The 7,935-nt window shown below is 45.0% G+C and overlaps 1 protein-coding gene across 3 annotated transcripts in view; it reads right to left on the bottom strand.

The window, feature by feature from the left end:
• Positions 1-1,773: 1,773 nt before the first annotated feature.
• CCDC158 (coiled-coil domain containing 158) overlaps positions 1,774-7,935 on the bottom strand; it is a 56,586-nt gene continuing 50,424 nt past the window's right edge. The window contains exons 26-27 of one of the 3 annotated variants that reach the window (XR_005826750.1): positions 7,246-7,346; positions 1,774-1,918 (exon numbers count right to left, since the gene is read on the bottom strand). The gene's annotated coding sequence lies outside the window, so the exon portion shown is untranslated. The remainder of the gene's footprint in view (positions 1,919-7,245; positions 7,347-7,935) is intronic. The other 2 variants (XR_005826751.1, XR_005826753.1) reach the window with 2 other exon arrangements.

Below are 7,935 nucleotides of genomic sequence, written 5' to 3'. Positions count from 1 at the left end.
TTTCTCCATACAGATTTTCTAGAGTCTCAGTGTGAATTATTTTCTTTTTCGGCAAATTATTTTACCTTTGGAAATCAAGAAACTGCTTAGTAGCAATGATGCATTTAAAACATTCCTGTGAAGACTCCACCTCTGAAGTGCAGCGTGGGAATGCAGTGGGTGCACTGCTGGCTCAAGGCACAATACTGTGTCATAACTGCAAATCCCTGAAGCAAGCAGAGGCGTATCTTCCTATTCCAAAATCACGATATTACAAGGGGGAAAAGCAGATAAGGCCCATGTTCAGTAAAACATGTAAATGTGCTTACCCAAAGAAGACCTCACATCCTCATTTTCCTTTCTTACCCCCTCCCATTAATCTGCCCTCTCCCCACTCTTTTCACTTTTTTACTATTTAATTTGCTATTCCCAAGAATCTCTGCCACTTAGAATGACAGCATTTACAGAAGTCCATGACAGTTACTCTGTTTACATGCTACGCCATTGTCTTATCTCCATTGTGAACTCTTGGCACAGTTTTTTTTCCTTTTCCTGTTCTGGTCCCATCACAACTGGGATCTCAGCTGTGGTGGCCACCTTGCACTAACATTATAAATATGGTGAAAATAATAGGCAAATCCTACTCGGTAAAACATACCAGGTGCCAGCTCCCACACTGTGGCCTCACTGACAATTGCTTAGTGATAAAACAAAAGGCAAACTGATACCTGGGACAGACTGCCCCTTCCCCGTTGGACGCCATTCCTCACGCTCACTGGTAGATGCAACAGGCCTGCAGGCATGATGTCGGGAGCTGTAGGAGAGAAGCTCATCAAAATGGATGCATGTTGCCAGCAGGATCCCTTTGGAAATGTAAAGTTGCAGAGGGTGTGGAGGGCAGGTAAATCAGAGAGCATCATGTTGTTAGGGTCTGGAGAAACCCAGCTGCAGGAGAACGCACCAAGAAAGCAGTCATGGAGTCTGCCACAGAAAGCTGCCGTCTCTTGTTCTATCCCCGTCACCCACATATATACCTGGGCTACCCTCGATTTCGCAGTGCCTTGTGATGAAATGGGCAAGCTTCATGCTCCCAGGGAGATAGTTCAGGGCCTCTCCTGATCCTTTCCATGTGATAAAATGTTTTGAGAACCCTTTTTAAAAATTCAAAACATGAATGAAATAGTCCTGTCCCATGCGCTGGGAAAATCTTTAAAAAATACAAAAAGTCATTATTTACTGGGTTGTCCACATGGCTTCTTCAGCCTAACACCAGTGACTTGGCTCCTTGGTGTCTATGTAAGGAAGGAAAAGGCTTGTCAAGGAAGGGATTAGAAATCATACAGCACAGTATCAGCCAAAGCAGAACAGATCCCAGAAAACCTTAATCCTACTCCTGTGATTTAGTAACTGTTAGACATTTCTGTAGTGAATGTCTTATGTTGGCCACAACAGAGGGGTGGAAACAGCAGGTAAGAGGGGCAGGATATTTTTTCTCGTCTCTATGTGTGCATCCGCATCTCTTCATGGATCTCTGGCCCTCGCCACCCAAGATAGGAATCATGCTTGTCCTTACTTCAGACTTCAGTGCTATAATCATCTGTCACTGTTGACAGACCTGCTTACACCAGGTCTAACTGGATCCAAATCTTGCACTGCTTCCTTCAGGAGCTGTGACTTGAAGGCATACAGAGACATGAAACAGCTTTACCAGAACCAAGTGTAGTTTCATCTCAACAGTGAGAATGCAATTGTAACTAGAAAAGTGTTTTACTTGACAAATACTCTGCCAGTTTCTGCCTTATCTAAAATTTTGGTAGACTTGTCCACTCAGCTCCTTCTGCCACATGACTTTTGCAGTCTGCTTTCATCTATGTATCTGTGGTGTTCTGTTTACTTCCATCTCCATCACCATGTTTCTGAATCCTAGCTGTATTTTCCTCTGGAATATACAGTAGAAGAAATTTGGAGGTAAATATTACAGACTGGCATCTTGTAGTTATCAAGAATAGTGCTTTTATGAAGGTGGGGCATCCCTCTCTTTTGCATACTGTCAGGAATTTAACCCCTGGTTGCCATTTAACTCAGCCCAACTCATCAACAGAACATTAAACATATTACAGGTGACTTGCAGGTCCTTAACACTTCAAGTTTCCTGATGGCTCACCGCAAAGAGCCTCTGCTGGCTGGATGTTCCACAGCATGGGCCGAGGAGGATGGCAGAAGCAGCTTTACATGCAGTATGCTGCCAGTCTTAGAGGAGTGGCTCTTGGGAAACACCCAAGTGCATCAGTAACATACAAAGAAAGGTTTTCAGAGACTTTGCTCTTCTGGCTGCCACACGCAGCTAATAAACATACTTGTCATCAATGAATTTACACATACTAGTTTCTAGTACTGTATGCATAATAGACCAATAACCTAATTATGAGATACTGATTTCAGCTGAGAGTTGAGACATTTCTGAAAGGTTTGTAAGTGGGGAGCGATCAAATTTCACTGTACTCATGCTTCAATTTATTCTTCCCACACAGCATAAATTAACTGCTGGCAGGTAAGTAGTTCACTATAGGGCAGAGCTACCCTGCGACTACAAGGTTCAACAGCAACCTCAGCAAGGTCTGTGAACATAGCTGCTGTTTGTGTAACAGCAGCCTTTGCTCTTGGCTTAGCTGCATAGGGATGCACATGAAGTAAGTGCATCAGACAGGCCAGGCTGGGATTTGCATTTAGAACACTGTTTGACTTCAAGATTTGGGACAATGACTTTTTAGGAGATGAGAGATTTGTCTGCAGCACTGAGGCTTGCTTCTGAGGAAATAAATACTTTCAACTGTTACGAAAACAGCAGCAAAAATGTTCTTCCTTCTGCAGTTTGGTCCTGCTTGACTCTCATGTTTTTGACACTCCAGCTAAAGAACCAGTCCTCATGAACTGTAAGCCACACATACATACACATACCTCTACAAGCATGTCATAATTGTGATATTGATCATGTAGTACATTTTAAAAACACACATTCCTCATAATCTGAGCTATACCAAAATTAAGTGTGGCAATTCACACCCATCAGCTGCTTCTGGTTTGGTTTGCTGCTTCCCTGAATCATCAGCTGCTTCTGTATACACAGCCTCATGACTCAGAGGTGGCAAAGTGTGCCACCTGTGTAGGAGGATAGAGGGTTGCTTCAGGCCACATTTCCTTACTGTTCTTTTCACCCAGATTTCTCTCCTCACTCAACTCTGCTCTCTTCCAAACTTCACCTTAAACCAAATCAGCCCCCGTCCTCTTCTCCTGACCGCATCGACCACTGACCCACACTATGTCCCCCTTACTCAGTTGCACGTCTGGTTCTCACCACTGCCACAGAGCAATGTTAGAGCCCTTGCTGCTGAGCTAGGGCACTAGGAAGCTGGACGTAGCCAGGGAAGCATGCTAGGGGATGGGGGAAATATCTTGTGGGGTGGCTGCATAAGACAGGCTGTGACTTGCACTAAGCTGTGAAACAGAGATCTTGCTAGGAAAGGAAGGAGAGAAAGCTGCAGGGCATGCACTGGGATGTATGGGAGACTGGCAAGTGGCATTGTCTGGATAACCTAAACAGCCTAAGAAGTTTGCTGAGGACCTGGCTTGCAGTGCCAAACCCATCTAATCAGTAAATCTCCTATGGTCGAAGTTTTACTACCTTAAATCAAGTTAAAGCTGCATATTCCTCCAATGCAGACTGCAGCAGGCAAGAACACTATCTTTTCAAGGGCTTGATCTTATACCCTTGCGCATTAAGTCTTACTCTCCACCAGCTTTCTTCTCCAAGGACACTTCAGGTCATGGAAGGACCATGATGGGTTAGACAGCTAGAGCCCAGGGAGACTGACAGAAATTCTCCAAGCCCTCAGTATTCTATACAGCCCTGAAACAACTCCAGGACCAGCCAGGTTTTCTTGTTCTGTTGCTGATGAGTGCTGCAAACAGCCCTGGACTACCCCCTCTGCATGCCAAGGGACAAGCACGAGTGCAGGAGCACCCAGCGAGGAATCGAGAGTACACAACTGAGATACGCCCATGCTGGTCACAGCAGCAGAGCAAAGGAAAAAAACCCTGGCTGTGCTAACACAGAAGAGGCTAGCCATACATAATTCAGCTCAGTTTTCTTATCTGCAACAGCAGTGAAGGCAGTAAATTACCTGGCAGGGCTCCTGGTAAACCGGGCAAGCATGGGGACAGGCAAGAGGAGCATGTGGGGCACATGTCCCAAGGACACAGCAGAAAAAGCAGAGAGCACCTGGGGATAAGTTGCATGACCAAGAGATTCTTTTGGTCCTGCAGGCGCTTCTGGACACAGTCTCTTAGCTCATTGTCTGTGGCCCAAAGGGGCTTTCACCCATCCTGCTACAGAGTAGATCCTACCTGGCTCAACAAAAGGCACAGAAAACATTGGCTAAACCCAGCTGCAAGCTCAGGTCAAAGCAGGAAGCCAGGAAGAATTTCACAAAGGAGACGGACCACCACCTAAGCCACCACCCTGAATTATTTCACTCTCATTTGAAAGACAGCATCTTTCCAGAGGTAAAGACAATATAGCTGTTGCTATTCTTCCTTGAAGTGAGCATCTATCCAGCACCTGAAATGCAAAACCAGTCCAGGATTGTGTTCCCTCTTGCCTTACACACTCCCTGCACCTCATGAGTACTTACAATCAGGAAGCTAACAAAGCCTGAATCACCATAAAAATATATCTCTGATCTTGTTGTAGGGAAAGCTATAAGGAGTTGGCAGGTTTCTGAAACACCTTGCTAATATGGTCAGATGAGGCATGCGGGTCAGTTACTGAACCGGCCTCACACTTTCTCATCAATATAAGACACTGGAGAGCAGAGCCTTTACTGTCCAGCCTTGAAAACATCTTGTAATAACCCTGAACATGCCAGAAATACTAAAGAATCTCTCATTCAAACAGAATAAATGGTGATCATATACTTTTTCCTAGATTATGACTCATATGCCTCATAAAAAATTGAGGATTACAGCCTACAACTGTCAGTGGGACTTCAAGGCGCAGATCCCACAGCAGTGGATGAAACTCTGGCCCCTGATCCACACCCTCTGATTTGACAGGAGCTTTGTACATAAAGAGTGCCGAAGTGCAAAGCAAATCACAAGTCAGTTTATTCTGTAGTGCTGCCAAGTGCATGTTTCCTTCAGCATTTGCTGGCATGGGGGGAGGGGACAGAGGGAGAGACCTGTTATGTTTATTTGCCTCATTTGGGATTTAGTCTGAGTGAGTACAGTTTCAACAACCTGTAGCTAGTTTTTAGTGAACTGTACTACAGAGGGCACATGTAAAATTAGCAAACCGATGGCACACGTTTCCCTGACCTGTGTCAGGACATCGTATTTCACATGAATGTGACTCTGACATTACAAAGATGAAGGATGCTCCACTGGAATATGCTAGGAGAGACTCTGGGGAAGCATAGCCAAGATGTTGCTACATCCATGCTCGGCACTCCACACCATTCTTTTGAAATCAAAGACAAACTTTCTACATACTCCCAAGGGACAAGGTGACTCAGTACTTTTGAAAATCCCACTGCAATGCTGCAGGAGTCTTGTTTTTTTCTTTTGTTAGCCTATGCTCAATTTCTTATTGATCTGAAAGAATTCAAGAGTAGATTCTGGAGCTTAAAATGTATGCTGCTGCATTAAAACGTAGATGCTCTCTAATTCTACATATTTTATTGAGGAAAAGTGGAGATCTTGCATACTAAGTAAGTGATTTTTACAGTCTCTGTTAACTGCAGTTGACTGTGCCTGTACAGCTGAGCAAGACCACAGACTTAAAACCAGTGTCTGATTTATTTTGAACCAGTCTTATGTCACAGACTGGTATCTCCCCTTGTTCCTGAAATAAACATAGGTATTGAGGGCTGCAATTGGATGATTCTGCTAGCCCGCATTACATTATTATTTATTCAGGTGATCAGCTAACTAATTAAAATTCTGAAATGTAGGTATCTTCTAGCAGGCAGTATCAGCGGAGCGAGCGCAGCACAGCTGAGCTCTCTGGAGTCTTCCCACGCACAAATCCTGCAGTCTCAGTCCTTAAGTGCCCCATACTTACTGGCACAGATGAGGAAAGAGACCAAAATGGCTCACATCGGGAGCCTCTTCCTGATTCCCAATGTCTATCGCTCTTAAATGCACACTTGGTAGGCCCAGAAGTAAGGTCAGAATGCATCATTCTTACTCCCTAGCCTTACTCCCGACTAGTCAGTGGCAGCTGTTCGTAAACAAATGCTTTATATGTCAGCCTTGATACAAATAGCTTGTGTCTACCAGCTTATACAAAGAGGCTGTGTGTGTGACAGCCCTCAGCTCCTGTCCCAGGGCAGAGCAACACTAGCTAAAGGCACGACAGGCACTGGCTTCCCGGGAAATATGCCAGACAGTGGAGGTTTTAACTGACTGGTGCAGGAGAAGGATGGAGGAAACGATATTCAAGGAGCCCAGACTGGGGAGTTAAAGAAACAAGGGGGCCTAATCCTGGCAGGAAGCCTATGGCATCTCCTTTCTTTAGATCTGTGCACATGCACGATCTGGACAAACCGTTCCCTTCAGTGGATGTAGTCCATCTCCGAGCCCCACCTGAGGAGATGCAGAGACATGCTGCAGAAGATCAGTGGCTCAGAATCGCTGCCCCTCAGTCTGCCTGCTGAATGCAAAGCTTTGACACTACGACGTGATGAGCATCTGTGTTTAGTGGGATTTTATTCGGGTACAGTAAACAAAGTTCACTAACTGTCTGGTTGGGCAGGTCACCAGCCTCCCTCTGGGAGTACAACTGCTCACAGCTGTTGAGGGCAATTCTACCTTCAACTATTTGCACCATTTTTTCAACACAAAAGTGACAACACTGAGAAAAAAACATTGCTGGGGAAAGGGAGGGTGAATGCTGCCTGAGAACGACCCAGCACCCTTTTGCTATTTCTAGGCCTGTGCACCTTGCAGAATCTAGCGCATCTGTCCCTGTTCCTTGTCAGACACTGTGCACCAGCCCCAGCACAATGTTGCACTTCGTTGTGCCTGTCAGCCTCAGTTTTGAGTATTTAATATCTTGTGGCCAAAAGCAGTGCTGGTCCCTGGGATGGGAAGCATTAAGCTAGACCTTCAGTGCAGTCTGCAATACCTTGTATAGGTTAGCTGTATCCCTTGACACCACAGTAAGGGCAAAGCAGGGAATACTTTGGGGAAGAAAAAAAAATTACACACCTGCTTGGTTCTAGCTTGTGATCTGGGTCTCAGGATGGAGTCACTCATGTCTTGCCTTTTCCTCCTACATGACTGGGTGGGAAAGGACTTCATGCTTTCTCCTGTCATCAGACCAAAGCAGCACATGACTAAGTGACCAACAACATCCTCCTCCAAACATTCTTAACTCAGGAAAGAGGAACTTGTGGGAACAGTTTCAGAATAGGGCATGCAGATTTGGTATCAGTAAAACTGTATTTCAAGGTGCATGAAAGATTCCTGTGGCTGCCTCATTTATATCCTTGGCTTCTTATTTCTGGGAGGAGAAATATGTAACATCAACGAAGATACCCCCCTGCGACTCTGTGATACCAGACCTGTTATCAAACCTGTTTGGGTTGTGATGATAAACACTCTACAACCACAGCTTATAGACCATTTGGGAGAATCCTTTCGCAAGAGAGTTGTAAAGAGTCCCCATATGGTAAGCAGCCAGGAAACAGAAAAAAAGGCAAATTCAGGGAATTGAGAGCTTCATTTTGAATTTGCCCATGTGATTTATGCAACGACCTAATCACTTTCAGCTTTCAGGAAAGCATCATCTAAACAAAGGGAGCATGAACACCCATATTCAGAAATTCTGCAAGGGTTTGGCCTAAGTCATCTGCTGAAGATTAGGAGTATCTTGTCCTCCTGAGAATGAAATACTTG

This window comes from Falco naumanni, chromosome 1, assembly GCF_017639655.2.
Source record: "Falco naumanni isolate bFalNau1 chromosome 1, bFalNau1.pat, whole genome shotgun sequence".
In the NCBI taxonomy this organism is placed as follows: Eukaryota; Metazoa; Chordata; class Aves; order Falconiformes; family Falconidae; genus Falco; species Falco naumanni.
This window is presented reverse-complemented; position numbering and strand designations above follow the sequence as displayed.